Source organism: Mastigoproctus giganteus, chromosome 2 (genome assembly GCF_048544385.1).
Source record: "Mastigoproctus giganteus isolate SK-2022 chromosome 2, ASM4854438v1, whole genome shotgun sequence".
NCBI lineage: Eukaryota > Metazoa > Arthropoda > Arachnida > Uropygi > Thelyphonidae > Mastigoproctus > Mastigoproctus giganteus.
In genome coordinates, this window is record NC_143576.1 from 67,953,913 (window position 1) to 67,968,637 (window position 14,725).

The 14,725-nt window shown below is 37.9% G+C and overlaps 1 protein-coding gene across 1 annotated transcript in view; it reads right to left on the reverse strand.

Annotated features, from left to right (window-relative positions):
- Window positions 1-14,725, reverse strand: part of LOC150089325 (elongation factor-like GTPase 1) — a 549,838-nt gene that overhangs the window by 407,990 nt on the left and 127,123 nt on the right. The window lies entirely within an intron of this gene.

Here is a 14,725-nt window from a genome sequence, read left to right on the forward strand (position 1 = left end):
CTTTCTAAATTTGGATCAGCTTCCAACATTTTATCCTTTGCGCTTTCAACATCGTGAAATATCTCCAAGAGTTCCTTTAATGTGAAGTTTTTTTGCCGGAATCACTTCCTAAGGAATATCTTCATCCTTTTCTTCACAACCACTTTCCTCATTTATGTCACTAAGTTCCTCTGGCTGCATATCTACAGTTTCTTGAACGGCGACAGCATAAACATTCCCAATGGCCAACTATTTCTTCTATAACTTCATTTACGTTCGATTCGAATCCTGCAAAATTATTTGCACAGTGCCGTAAAAGTTTCTGCCATACTGCACACATATTACTTGCTGTTACTTCCTGCCATGATGCTTGAATGCTTTCAATCGTATGCTTTATGTCACATTTCTTCCAAATTCAGCTAAAGAAATTGCATGATCTCCAGTTGTAGTATCAATAGCCAAAGCAAATTTTCATTCAAGTTCCCAAGAGAACTAGGGTGACCTGGAGCATTATCCAACAGTAATAGTGCTTTAAAAGTTAAATCATTTTGCCTACAGTATCTCTCTACTGCTGGACAAAAATACGATTGAAACCAGTCTTGAAACAATGTTATTGTAATCCATGACCTTTTCTTTGCATGCCAAATGACTGGTAGAGATGCTTTATGATTTTTTAATGCTCTGGAACAGAGCCGGAACTAGGCAATCCTATGCCAGGGGCAAAAGTGTTATAAGTGCACCCCCATTAGATGCAGGTAGTCAATCTTTCAGTATCTTATCTAGGATCGTTGACACCCTTGGGACAACATGTCTACCTCGTGTCACTGATTGTGTTAGATAATTAATTCAGTTTGTGCTCCAGAATCTCAGCGCCTGGAGAAATCCCCCATGCACCCCCGTCGCTATGCCTCTGCAATCTTTATGAATTTATAAAAATTACTATTGCAACGGTCTACAATTTGTATATATTTATTAATAAAATAATTTAAATAATACAATGAATATAACAAAATAAAAAGGCACGAGGTTAGCATCAGAGGACAAACAAAAAAGCTCAGGTGTGACATCACAGAACGGGCCATACTTTATAAAACTTTGTAATTGGAGTTTATTTTCAGAAATTGTAAAAAACACTGTTTCTCCCTGATATTTTTTTCTGTAAGTGATTATAAATCTCGAATTTTAATTTTTTTCACTCACAAAACTTTTTGGAATCATATGTAGCTTGTACAAAGATAATGCAGTATTTTTTTTAATAAAATTTTTATTTTTAATTATAAACAAAGAACACAAGTTGACTAGAAGCTATTATTTGCGTTGGGGAAAATGCCTTAATCTTTTGACTGGCTATAGAAAGCAGTTGACTAGCATGACTTCTAGGAACATGGGATAGATGGCTGCATATGTTTTATGTTCCACTTACACTGTGGAAATGTAATCCTTTAACTCTTAATTTGCACTTTCTAATTGCTTAAATTGCCTAAAGGCCAGAGGTGGAAACAAAGCATACAAAGTTAAGTCTCTCGTAATCCGTTCATTATATGAAAATTTTCTTCATTCTACAGAAACTTTTAAATGTAATTACCAAAAGGAATTCAAAATATTCGCTATAAAGGAGTTTGTTAAACACAGGTCCGACTGTAATTAACTCAAAAATGAAGCAATTTTAAAATATATAACTAGTCGAATATGCCCTTCAAATGCTGCACTTGGGGCTAGCGCTCCGCTCGTCCCACCCTAGTTCCGGCTCTGCTCTGGGATTCTCAGACTGATAGATTAGCATAGGTTTTAATTTAAAGTCACCCTCTGCGTTGCCTCTTAATAAAAGAACTAATCTATCTTTAATTCCTTTGTGGTCACTTCACAATCCTATGTCTTTTCGTCGCATAGGTTCTTGATGGGGTTGCCTTCCAAAAAAGACCTGTCTCATCAACATTAAATATTTGACGATCATCATAACCACCTGCGTTAACTAATCCTTGGAATCTGGACACAAATTTCACAGCAGCATCCTTATCTGCACTAGCAGCTTCACAAGACAGCTTAAAATTAATCAGTTCATGCCGACTTCTGAAACGATGAAACCAACCTTTACTGGCAGTAAAAGGTTCTTCTTCAGTCTCTGTGTAATTACCATTTTCTTTCAATGCAGCAACTAACTTCAATGTTTTGGCCTGAATGCTAGCCAAATTTATTATTTTTTTTTTATTACAATCTTCAATCCAAAGTAGAAGTAAATGCTCCATTTCAACCATAAGCAGCTTTCTGTTCCTAGTGCAATTTAAACTAAAAGATGTTGAAGTGACCTTTACCTTGTTTTTTATGTTCATCGGACTTTTTAAATATGGTTCGTACCATAGCTTCATGCAGGCTTAGGTCTCATCCTATCTTCGGCACCTCCGTAGCCAGGTGGGAAGGAGTAGCAGCACTACGTAGCACACGCTTCTTGATTAGACCGGGGTTCGAGCCCGTTACCACCAAATACGGAGGATGCGGAAAGGTCAGGGAATTACCACCTGAGCAATATGGCCTTAGTTGCTAATGCTCCTAAAAAAAAAAAAAAAAAAAAAAAAACCCCATCCTATCTTCACTTTGCTGCTGCCATTTTCAAATCTCTAATCACGTCCAATTTCATCAGCATTATCACTTTTAGTTTCTTTGCTGCACTTTCATCTTTGTTGGCCAATTCCCTCTTTGGATTATCCATTTTTGGGGACAACCATCAAGGTTGAGAACATCACAACCAGACCAATACCCATCAGAAGAGGAATCATCCAGGGAGATGCCCTGAGCCCACTGTTCTGTGTAGTAGTCAAACCACTGTCCACCATGCTCAATAAGCACCTATGGATATATCCTAAAAGGTTATTTAGGATATATCCTAAAAGGTTATTTAGGATATATCCTAAAAGGTTATTTAGGATATATCCTAAAAGGTTATAGAGGTTGTTGTTGTTGCTTGGGTTTTATTGACGCATTAGCGACTAAGGCTATAATGTGCCAAAACCTGGTCATAAAAAGTAAAGTTTTCAGTGGCCTAATGATTTAGGTCACTAAGTCAAGGTATAAAAACAAGTATAAACTAAAAGACAAATATCAGTAAACAAGTACCAATAACAAGGTAGGAAAAAGAAGAGGGGAAGGACCTGTACACCCTTTTTCACCTGGATGACATCGAACCATGCTGCAACTGAGAATCAACTCCAACAGCTACTCTAGATCACCGAAGGGTTCAGCACTGACATCAGGATGCAATTTGGCCTAGATAAATGCAAGACTCATGGATTATATCAAGGACATCTAGTTACACAAAACTACCAGCTGAAAACTGGTGAAGAGATTGAAGCCATGACAGAATATCTACAAATATCTGCAGGCCCATCAGTTAGAACACTAGATCAAAACCAATCTGACTGAAAAATACCATTGAAGACTGCTAAAATCAAAGCTGAATGGGGGGAACATGGTTTCAACACTAACATACTTCTTCGGGATTGTAGGACTATTTCCAGGAAAACATGGCAGAAAGATAAACAAAACGGCACATAACACTCAACCTCAACAAGGAGATCACACTCACACAGACAGAAAGATGGGTGAAGAAGACACTCCATGGTAGACTTACAATGACTTCCACCAAGACTACATAGATATGATGGCACTGAATGTTTGGCTCATGAAAGGATAGCTCTTCCCCAAGACCAAAGGGTTCATGCTAACCACCCAAGTTGTTGTTGTTATTTGGTTTTTAGGAGCATTAGCAACTAAGGCCATATTGCTCCGGGAATATGCGGTGGTCATTCCCTGACCTTTCCGCATCCTCCGCATTTGGTAGCCACCCAAAATCAGGTAATCAACACCAGGAACTACAGAAAATACTAAGGGACCTGGATTAAAAGCTGACGCATCATCGATGCCAACTGACCCCAGAAACAATCCAGCACACCACCACAGGATGCAGGGCGATCACCCAGATGGAGTATACTCAGCACAACCAGGTGGCCAGGATAATACATCAGAAGCTAGCACAAAAATACCAGCTGATCAAGTTCACTGTATTAGAAGTATGAGCTTCAGGCCATACTAGAGACTTCTACTCAGAGATTATACTGGGACCATCCCACAATAATGGACAATACGATCCCACACAACAGACCAGAAATAACCCTCATCGACAAGAAGGAAATGACTACCTACTTGAATGACAAATTTGTGCGCAACACCAGCAACCTCCAGAAAACATATGAGAAAAGATCAGGAAGTACTCAGACCTAAGACAGGCAGTCAAAGATGCGGTATATAGAACAAGTAATGACCATTTTGATCACTATGTCAACACTGGCATGGTGTCAGAGAGCCTCCATAAGATCATCATCATCAGCCATTTTCAATCCATTGCAGGATGAAGGCCTCTCCAGCAACTTTCCAGTTCCTTCTGTTTTGAGCACTGGCCATCCATTTACTACTCAAAAACTCATGAATTTCATCTATCCCTCTCCGCCTTTGTCTTCCAGGTTTTCTTCTAGCTCCTCTTGGGTACCATTCTGTTATTTTCTTAGTCCATCTGTCATCATGTCTTCTAGCTATGTGTCCTGCCCAAGACCATTTTAGTTCTTTAGTTTTGATAAGAATGTCCTTTACTTGAGTTTGCTGCCTAATCCATGTGTTTCTCTTCTTATCTAACAGTCTGATTCCCAATATAATTCGTTCCATTCTTCGCTGTGTAGTTCTTAGCTTCTCTTCCATTCTTTTGGTGAGTGCCCAAGTTTCACTTCCATAAGTCATGGTGGGGAGTATACATTGATTCATTATTTTACGTTTCAGACAAACTGGGATATTGCTCTTCAGTATGTGACTATATTTCCTGAATGCTATCCATCCAAAATTTATTCTTCTCTTGACTTCCAGCCATTTATCATTATTACAGCTAATAACTTGTCCCAGATAAGTATATGACTCCACCTTTTCAATTACTGCTCCTTCAATCATTATTTCCCTTTCCGTGGCATACTTGTTCATCACTACTTTTGTTTTAGCCATATTCATCTTTAGTCCAAAATCCTTACTAACTGTGCATAACTGATTAAGATTTTCCTCTAATTCTTTGGGATCGTGGCTTATGACCACAATGTCATCTGCAAATCGTAAATGGTTTAGGTACTCTCCGTTCACATTGACTCCTTTCTGCGACCAGTCTAATCTTCTGAAAGCTTCCTCAAGGGCAGCAGTAAACAGCTTCGGAGATATTGTGTCTCCTTGTCGAACTCCTTTCTCGATTTTAAATTTCCTACTGTCTTTGTCTAGTCTAATAAAGGATGTAGCACTCTCATATATTTTCTTCAAAATCATAATATATGGAGTATCTATGCCTTGTCTTTCCAGTGCCCCAAACATTGCCTTATGCTGTATGGAGTCAAATGCCTTTTCATAATCCACAAATGCCAGGCATAATGGTGTTTTATATTCATTTGCTTTCTCCATTAGCTGTGATATTACGTGAAGGTGATCCATAGTTGAGAATCCTGTCCTAAAGCCAGCTTGCTCTTTCGGTTGATTCTCATCAAGTATTCTTTCTAATCTGTTAGTAATGACCCTTGTGAACAACTTGTAGATATGGGATAACAAGCTAATTGGTCTATAATTTCCAATTTCTGATTTATCTCCTTTCTTATGCAGCAAAACTATGATTGCATTATTCCACTGCTTAGGCATCACACCTTTTCTAATGCACTTTGTGAAGAGCCTTGCCAGTTTTTGTGTTATGTCTCTTCCTCCCAATTTTAACAACTCTACAGTAACTTCATCTTCCCCCAGGGCTTTCCGATTCTTCATTTTCTTCAATGCATGTTCTACCTCATCAGGAAGAATATCAGGTATGTCGTATGTGTTGCTACTTTGCAATCCATCTTCCCCACTGCTGGTATCATTCCCTTGCTCCTTGTATAATTCTCTATAGTAGTCTTCTGCTATTTGAATTATGCCTTCTCTTCTGTTTATAAGTACACCATCGCTATTCTTCAGTTTCAGTATCATTTGTCTTTCTGTATTACTGCTCATGGCTGCTGATTTCAATCCTTTGTTTTCCCTTAATGCTTGTTCTACTTTTCTTGTGTTAAATCGTCTTATGTCCTCTCTGAGTCTCTTTCTAATGGCTTTGCATAACTCAGTATACTCAATTTTCTCCCTGTCAGTGTTTTTCTTGCTCTTCATTTGTCGTCTTTGGTTCATCATGACAAGTGTTTCTTGACTAATTTTTTCTTCTTTGGATTTCTGTTTCCCTATAGGTTTCTTGGGGTTTATCACTTTCAGAAAGTTGTAATATTCCTCGTCGATATCTTGGTCCTGAGCAGTCTGCAGAAGCTCAAACTTGTTCTTGAGTTCCAGTACATACTGCTTTTTCTCCTCCTCTGTTATCTCAAAGAACTTTGTATTACTTACTCGAGTCAGTTTTTTCCTTTCCTACATCTATATCAAGTGTACATCTTACCATTCTGTGATCACTTCCAACATTTACCTTATTCAGGACGGTAACATCATTCACAATATATCTTCTGTTAGTGAGGATGAAGTCGATTTCATTAGTTGTTAATCCATTTGGACTCTTCCATGTCCACTTTCTGTTCACCCTTTTCTTGAAAAAAATGTTCACTACTGACATTCCTTGAGATTCTGTAAATTCCACAAGTCTTTCACCTCTTTTATTTCTTTCACCAATTCCAAAATTTCCTATAGTTCCTCTTTCTGCGCTGTTTTGCCTTTTTCCAACCTTAGCATTGAAGTCCCCCATAATAATAGTGTAGTGGGTTTTCTGCTCATCTAGAAGACTCTCAATTTCAGTGTACATTTCTTCAACCTCTTCATCATCATGGCTCGATGTTGGTGCATAAATCATTATAATCTTTAGCTTGTACCTCTTAGAAATCTTGAGTATTAGTCTTGACACCCTTGGTGATGTACTTTTGAATTCCAAAATGTTTTTAAAATCTTTATGGACCAGAAACCCAACTCCACCTTCACTCCTTTCACTGTTTCCATTGGTGTACAGCAGATTTCCACTTGATAAACTTATAAGTGATTCATTTCTTCTTCTTGTTTCAGCCAAACCGATGATATTCCAATTCACATTTTCTAATTCCTTTTCCAGCTCTAATATCCTGTCTTCACTGATGAGTGATCGTACGTTATAACAGGCCAAGTTCAGTTTCCGTGCATGGCAGCCTGGTCGTACCCAGAGATTCTTAGCACCCTCTGCTTCCACTCTGATCCTCTCGCTGCCATAAGAGGGAGAGTGAAAGCTGCTGGGGACTGAGGGCCATTTGTATTGTTGTGCTCTCATTGCTGGAGGGTTTGGTCTTTTCCTCTTCACGCTGACCAGGCGTCTTGAAGAAACACTCTACACGTTCGTTGCCACCTAAGTGACGTAACAGGGCTTACCATCAAGAAGGTGTGCATGAGTGGATTTTAGGGAGGCAGGCCAACCGGACTTCTCCTAAATCTTCTGTAATAGAGAGATATTGGATCCATCAGTGTTTTAGGCTGAGTGTCTGATAACACACAGGATACCTGTTCCCCTCTAAGCCCCCTCCATAAGAACCTAGCAGCAATAGGCAACCTAGAGAATAATTACATGGCACCCCAGAAAGCTCGATTGGAACACAAAGCCCATTGGGCTTTGTGTTCCTATCAAGCTCTGTGAACCCCTAACATAATCTAACCTAACTCCCATTTCCAATCAACTTATCTGTCTTTCAATTTTTTTAAAGGAATGCTTTCTGGAAGCATAGTGTTCCAGAAGGTAACCCAGTACAGGGCTACACTAAATGACCTGCTTTCAGATGGTGTGGAATGGGAACTAGTTAAGCAAATTTTGAAGTCAGAGAGAAAATGACAATACTAAACATCCAAGACTGGCTATGCAGAGATGCTACAACACTGATGACATTAGCAATTATAGGAGAATCCTTGGGAAACATCTAACAATGAACATATATCTTACATGCAAAATATTCAGTGATTTCACAGTGAGTTCAGCTGGACAGTGATTTCAGTTTACTATCAAACCCACAGCTGATATGCGAAGTAATGATCTTAGGATTATCAAATGTTATTCATGTAATTTTATTTAATAACATATCAATATGAAGAACTTAGCATTAAAAAAAAAAAAAAAAAATATATATATATATATATATATATATAATATTTAGAGCAATATTGTTATCCTTTTAAATTAAGGCCCTACAATAAAGTTCAATTTTATGTTTTCTTGTGTGCATATTAATATGTTTACATAAAAGCATTTATATATTTTTATGTTAAATTATTTTATGACCATCACATGCATAACCACCAACTCAAAAATCAAAAATACTTTAGCTAGCAATGCATACAAAAATATTATAGTGAATAGCAACCACTAGAAATTGGAATTGGGGATAAGGACTATCATTAAAAATTTTTTCTTAAAAATTGGTTCTGCTGGGAATAATATTGTGTAGACTTGTTGTCCCAACAGGTGAGAAAGGGATTCTAGAAATATGACAATGAGGTGAATGTATTTTTTTGACAGGGGGAAGAATTGAATATTTAGTTCTGGAGGAGTTTCCTTAAAGACCAAAAGGAGCAATGTTGAATAGGAAGTATTGTATGGGCATGTGTAGTGAATGAGTGCATTATTAGGTTAGGTTAGAAACAAAATACCTCGAAATATTTTATTTCTAAATATGCACATTAAGGTAGAATTCTCCACGGTTTACTGTGAGTTAACAGGTGGAAAACCCTGGAGACTGTAGCTCACAAGTTGAAGATGAACCAACGTTAGCTAAAACCAAGCCAGTGGAAATTAGATCTGTGAGGGGAAACAGGTGCTGTATTTAATAAGATCTCTAAGGGACTCAGGTGAGTTTACATCTTTAACAGTGGTTGTAATCCTTCAACAGGTTTTTCAAATGAGGCCTTGAAGTGATGGTGAACGACAGCCAAACCGCTTTCTGACTCAAAGCGAGTCAAGATGTTTTTTTGAAGATGACAATGCCTTGAACAGTGTTAGAGATCTGGTGAAGTCTTGTAACAGCTATAATGGGGAAGGGAGGGAGGAAGAATTGAATGCAGTGGATGATTGCCACCTGGCTACAAAGTGTGCAATGACTGATATCTTTAAAGATGAATAGACCAAGAACCTTTGCCCAGCCTCATATCATGGCCAAAATTGAACTATTGATTTCTGATATTTATACGAAGCAAGATATGGCATAAAGATGAGATAGAGGGTATACTATTAGCAGCTTCAACTTGGCCATTATTCCGACATAATAGTGTTGGCTACGAGTGCTAGTTGGAGACAATCAATGTGTTGCAGACAGCAATTTTGCTTCATGACTATGAAAAGCCTCATGGTTTAGGAGAGACAAATCCCAAAGTTATTAATGGTCATAGTCTGGAAAATTATGTGACGGGTTGTAGAAGCAAATGAAGTATAGAATTAACAGGCAAACTGAGCAGTTATATCTTGTATGGTATACAGGCATAAAACACATCTGTAGTTAAAAATGAGTAGTAGCTAACCAATGATCTATAATATAAATGTAACACCTGCAAAAAGCAGTTTGGAATGGGAAATGACATTACAGTGCAAAACTACAACGATAAAGAACATTTCTACCTGCAACTTTTTATTCACCAAATTTACAGAGAGAATTTATTTATGTGAAAATGAAAAATAAGTAATAATTAAAATCTATACACAGAATTAATTACATGAAAGAATCATTCATTTTTAATTACAATAGTACTTGAGGTAAATGGTTCCTGATTTAGATTTTTTCAAATAAGATAAGACAAAGCAATCTTTTATTAGTGAGGGGGTTATGAGGTACATCCACCCCTTCCAAAAAAATTTTTTTTGAATTGTTTGTGTTATGGTCCTTTCAAGTTTCATACTAACTGCAATGGAATACACCAACCATACATGTGAAATGTTTGCAGAATTTTCAGGAACAGGACATGATCTAGCCAAGAAGGATGTCTTTGTGTGTGTTAGGTGCAGAGAGAGTGTCAATAAATTAGGTGCAACTCAGCATTCTGATGGGCACTTATGAGAGTTTGAAGAGTCGGGTAGATGCTCTTGAAGGTATTAAAATGGGGGAACCCATCAAGCTCTCAGATGCCCAACAGTGAGCTCTAGACAAGAATGTGCCAGAGCTGACTGTTGTGCATCAGACAACACAGTGGCAATCTCCAAGGCAGAATGCATTGCTCCCACAGGAGTTAGTTATTGTCGGTAACTCTATTGTCAGGGAAATGGGTAATATATTGTGTAAAAAGAATAGGTGGAATAGGACTAGGGTATGTTTGCCTGGGGAAAAATCTGATGCCCTGGGCTGACATATCCCGGATGACACCTTACAAAGGGTGATATTGTTGCACACATTGGCACTAATGACATTAAGAGCAGGAGTTCTGCAGATTTACTTAATCAATACTTTTACAAGTCAATGTTGAAAATAAGTCATGAGTTAGGGTTAAATTTGAAAGTGTCTGCAATTCTGCCCAGACACGATACAAGACTTGTCAATCAATTCAGCCCTGGTAAGATTCCACGAGGCTCAAGGGGTAGAATATTTCTCAGAATGGTCCGTGCTTGCTAACAGGAGAGACAGCTTCTACAGGGATGGGATACACTTAAATAGAAGGGGTGCAAGAGTGTTTGCTGGTGCTATCGAGGCACCTATATATAGGGAGGATTCACAGACTAAAAGGTTAAAAGAAGCCACAGGCAGAGGTGAAAGCGATTCTTGCACTGCTTCTATTAGAATGACCAGTGGCCTGGAGGGCTGGGTGCTCAGAGTTTCAGGGCCTGATGGGAGTCATCATGAAACAAATAAATACAAGAGCTGTATTAGGGTAACCAAGAATAAGAATAGGTGCATGTATACTTGCATGTACACCAATGCTAGGAGTATAGTAAATAAATTTGATGAATTTGAAGTGCTGGTCAAGACATTAAAGGCAGATATTGTTCAGATATCAGAGACGTGGATATAAGGAATATAAGGAATGCAGAGTTGGAATTTGGGGAGTACAATGTGTACAGAAAGGACAGACAGGACAGGAAGGGAGGAGGGACTATGATGTTAACGAAGAAAAACAAAATATAAGGAAGTGCATCCAGTTGACATAGGTGGACAGTGCAATATTGAGTCAGTTTGGTGTGACGTAAGCATGTTCGAAAGGCAACCAGAGAGAGTAATACTCTTGATCCAGTTATCGGAATCATGCATTAAGAATTTGCAGATAAAGGAATAACTGGGTGGCAGTGATCACAGTGTACCGATGTGGGATTTACTTAAAGATATAATTACCATCACTGGTAAAGGGAATAGTTTTTGCTTTTGTAACGGTGATTACAATGGTCTCAGACAGTTTTTAAATTCTGTACAGCGGGATCAACTGATGATGTTACCAACAGAAAATTTTAAATGGGAAACATTCGAGGAATTAATCATGGAAGCTAGTAAGCTTTATAACAATTAAGAAATACTGTTCAGGGTTTAGGCCTAAGTGGATGTCAGATAAACTAATGAGACTCGAGGTGGAGAAGAAAAATGTATTCGGATGCATATAAATTATCAGGTGACACAGAAGCCTATGGTAGATATAAGCTAGTCTGTAATTAAGTCACAAAGGAAATTAGTCAAGTGAAGGCAGATTACAAGAAATCTTTGGCAAAGAATGCTAAGAAAAACACTAAGGTCTTCTTTACTTATATAAACTCTAGTGAATCAGATTTGTCCACCTGATATCGATGGTTCGACTGTTGATGATCCTGCTGACAAACTGAATGAGTATTTTGCATCTACATTCACACATGAGGAATGCTTTAGGGAAGTGAAGGACAGAAATTTATTAAAATCTAACAGAGAGCTTAATGATTTTATAATAACTGAGAGTAAAGTGGAGGAGAAATTGCGGAAGTTAAACATAAGAAAGGCAAATGTATCCCCAATTCACACAGGGGGGATCAAAATGTGACACAAGTAATTACAGTCCTATTAGTTTAACTTCTGTTCTGGGGAAAATAATGGAATCACTGATTAAAGAAGCATTGCAGGATCATCTAGACAAGACTGCAGTAATAATTCAGACACAGCATGGGTTTGTTAAAGGAAAGTCTTGTCTCAAAAATTTGTTTGCATATTATGATGTGGTTACAAAGGAACTGGATGCAAAAAATAATTTTGATATCATATACTTGGATTTCAGGAAAGCTTTTGATACTGTTGTGATTGGAAGACTACTATAAAAATTGGTGCAATGTGGTATTAAGGGCAAGTTGCTACAATGGATAAAAGGGTGGTTGAGTGGGGGATGACAGAGAGTGGTAATCAATGGATGCTGCTCTTTGGGGATTAATGTTATTAGTTGGGTCCCTCAGGTGTTGGGCCCACTGTTGGTTTGTATATTTATTAATGATACTGATGAAGGCATATTAGGCTTAATGTCCAAGTATGCAGATGATACAAAAGTTGGTAGGGTTGTTAATGGCAGTGTGCTATTGCAATAGGATCTAGAAAAGTTGAGCAGGTGGGCTGAGAAGTGGCATCTGAAGATTAACATTCACGAATGCAAAGTACAGTAAACCCCCGCGAATAGCGGGGGTTATGTTCCTGAGACATGTTGCGAATAACAAAAACGCGAATACTGAGTTATGGCTCCCATAGTAATAAAGGGGTTCCGTTCCAAAGTATGAAATATATAAGAAAAACTAATCTAAAATTTTGTCTATGTATGTATTATATGTACCTTCATATTATGACTATGTACATAGTGAAATGCAAGCATATGGCATCGAAATGAAAATAAGAAACAATTTAATATTAAATGTAATATTTATTAGAAATTTAAAACAAATCTTTCAAACCAGCACCTTTGCTAGCAAAAAACCTTATCCCACCAGTGCTATCACCAGTTTCGCTAAAGTGTTGATAAAGGAGTTTTGCCTTTTCACGAATGATGAGTGAACTTGACTGAATTTTATTTTGAGTTCGGTCTTCTCTCCACAGATTTAAAGCCTTTTTCCATTTTTTATAATTTAACATCACGAGTTACAGAGCAAATTTTTTTGAAGCGATTAGCGCGTTTTCACGAACACTACGGCGGATTTTTTCTTCCGATTTCTTGATTGATCGTTGACTCTTTGATTTTATAATGTTTTGCCACTGAGGAGACACTTTCACCATTAGAAATTTTGTCTAATAACTCAATTTTATTTGCTAATGTCATCACCTTCTTTGATCTTTTCACATTTCCCTTGTTATTCGTAGCCATAATTTTGTATGGGCTAGAAACAACTTGTCCACAATAAAGTCACTTTTTTCCGTTAACACGCTCGAAAAAGTCTGTTTTACACTGCAAAACGGTAGATTTATCATTTTTGTAAATTGATTTATAAACATATCAATTTATAAATTGATAAATTTATTCAATTTATAAGCATATAAATTAAAAGTAAACGACGAAACCTTCCATGACAAGCGCATAACACATACTGAACAAGGATTAGAGAGAAACATCCACGCTCGCGATTTTGTCACCCCTCTCCCCCCACCCACTGAGCACTGTTTTGACCGGGAAAGATAATTCTAGTAACGCCCATGTTTTTTTATGGCGGAAAATATTCACGGCGCTTTAATATTCACATTTTTTTTAGATTTCATTTTATATTAAATCGCGATCGCGAATAGTGGGGGTTTACTGTACTGCATATGGGTAGAAGTTGTTTGTTGTTTGTTATTTGGTTTTTAGGAGCATTAGCAACTAAGGCCATATTGCTCCGGGATATGCGGTTGTCATTCCCTGACCTTTCCGCATCCTCCGTATTTGGTGGTGACGGGCTCGAACCCCAGTCTAATCAAGAAGCGTGTGCTATGCACTGCTGCTCCTTCCCAACTGTCTACGGAGGCGCCGCATATGGGTAGAAGTAACCCCAGAGAAAAGTACCAATTGTGTGGTATTACACTTAGGGTGGTAGAATAATGAAAAAGACCTGGGAGTAATTGTGCAGTCAGACATGAAGTTTTCTGAGTGATGCAGACAGGCTTCCAGAGCAGGGCATGGGGTATTGTCAATGATATACAGGTATTTTGCTAGTAGGAAAAAAGGAGGTGATTATCCCATTTTATAAGACAATGGTCATTTTAGGAAGGGTGTAGAGTTGCTTGAGCATGTACAGAGAAGGGCAACAAGATTGGTGAGGGGAACGAAGGGGTTCTCTTACGAAGAAAGGCTTAAGTTCTGCAAATTGCAGTGGCTGGGGACTAGGCACCTGCGAGGTGATCTGATTGAGGTGTTTAAGGCATTGAACGGTTTGAGCAAGCTCAATGCTGATGGGATTCTTTCTCTTGCCCTGATTAATCTCCTGAGGGGGCATAAATTCAAATTGAGGAAAGACAGTTGTAGAACAGATGTGCGGAAATTTGCTTTTAGCCAGAGGTTAGTTGATTGCTTGAACAAACTTCCATTTGTTGTTGTGAAAGTTGATAGCTTAAATAAATTCAAGGAGGAAGTGGAGAAATATTTAGAGGGAATGGATATGTGAAATTTTTTTTTTCTTTGACTGTTGCTACATAAGCTCATAACTCTTGCTTTCTTGCATCACATGCCTCTACTACTACATGATCAAAACTTTATTACAATAAATTAAAATAAATACACTTACAACTGCAGAGTTAAGTGATAAAATAAAGAT